Below are 1,679 nucleotides of genomic sequence, written 5' to 3' on the forward strand. Positions count from 1 at the left end.
GTTCAGATTTTTTTTATACTATACTAAGAGAAGAAAATTTTAGCAGTCTTGAAATGGTGTTCCTTGAGTTGATTTTGAGCATTATTCAGTGTCTGGGGAACGGAGGCAGTAAAGTTGTCATTTTGTAAATAATTCAAAGGACATTTGATTTTATGCCCTATTTTGTAGTAGATAGACAAGTGAATTATTTTCTTTTTTTTCTTTTTATTGTGAAAATAGCATACAGAGGGGATACAATTACAGGAGCAACGTAATGAGTACATTTCTTATCAAGCATTGTTGCCTCCTCCCTTGTTTTCCCTTCCCATCCCTACCCATCTCCCCCTTCCCATCCTCCCCTTCCCATCCCCCCCCAGGGAATTATTTTCTATTTCAATCTTTTTTGTAAATGGAAGATTTAATCCAGAGGGAGCCACTGAAGTAGCTTGATTTTTTTTTATTTTCTGGTACTTTAATTTTTATTGTGTGTTAATTTTTATTATAAATATCAAATCAAGAATATCTAGAAATATACAAATTCAGATTTAATTACTTTTGTATACTACATCATTTTCAAAAACCATGAAATTGCTTCTTAAACAGTAAGATTACATGTATAGCAAAGGAATCAGCATAAAAAAGAAGCATATATTAATAATAAATTCTAAAAGAATTTCAGGTTTATATTGGGATAGGTTTAAGAATAGTTTTGGAAATTCTTTTTTTGGGGAGGGGGGGTGGGGCCTGGTCGTGGGGCCTGAACTCTGGGCCTGGGCACTGTCCCTCAGCTCTTCAGCTCAAAGCTAGCGTTCTCCCATTTGAGCCACAGCACCCCTTCCGGCTTTTTTCTTTTTGCTTTTGTGGTGCTGAGGAATTGAACCCAGGGCCTCAGGCATGCAAGGAAAGCGCTCTGCCACTGAGCCACCTTCCCAGCCCAGTTTTGAAAATTCTTGAAATAAAAAATGAAACCCAAAGCCACAAAGGATTTTAGTGAATCAACTCCTTACACAGTAATGCTAAAATTGAGGCTGATGTACTATTCAGACAGTGGTTTTAAGTACAGAGTGTTAATTTGTCTCTGTCTAATGTGGGCATCCAGTGGCTCTTGAACTGCTGGTTTAGGAAGTCCTGTATACACTTTTCACTTCTTAACATAAGAAGATCTGTCTTTCCTCACCGGCTCCTAATTTGGGAACACAATTGTAGGTCTTATATTCAAATCAGCTTAAAGAATTTTCATTAGTCAGATAATCTTTGTTCAGGAATTATCTAAAGTGAATAATAAATTTCCTAAGAAAATTTGATGTATAAATTTTTGCTGATATTCACAAAATTTTGGAAGAAAAATGAAGCAATGTTTTGAAGGATAATGATTCCTTTGTTAGATTATTTTAGTAAAAACATCATCCAACATTTACTCATAAATGTATAGCTCCAAAAAATAGCTTACTAGACACATATTTGTATTAATTGTACTACAAACTGCAAAATATTTGAAATGAGTTTGAGTATTATAATCAAATGAATTGTCACTGCCTTGAAGATTGAGAAGTTCTAATCTGATCTTGGCAATGGCTTTGGCAAAGTGTTTAGCTTGGGATGTTCAACTGGAAGAGCTGAAAATAACTCCTAAGTAAATGTTTCTGTCATGACCTATTCCTATTTTTTCAAGAATTTACTTATGTCATACATACATTAGT

The 1,679-nt window shown here is 34.6% G+C and overlaps 1 protein-coding gene across 1 annotated transcript in view; it reads left to right on the top strand.

Annotated features, from left to right (window-relative positions):
- The window catches only part of Sema3c (sema domain, immunoglobulin domain (Ig), short basic domain, secreted, (semaphorin) 3C), a 161,478-nt gene that overhangs the window by 74,186 nt on the left and 85,613 nt on the right, over positions 1-1,679 (top strand). The gene's annotated exons all lie outside the window — the stretch shown is intronic.

Source organism: Dipodomys ordii, unplaced genomic scaffold, assembly GCF_000151885.1.
Source record: "Dipodomys ordii isolate 6190 unplaced genomic scaffold, Dord_2.0 Scaffold90, whole genome shotgun sequence".
Lineage (NCBI taxonomy): Eukaryota > Metazoa > Chordata > Mammalia > Rodentia > Heteromyidae > Dipodomys > Dipodomys ordii.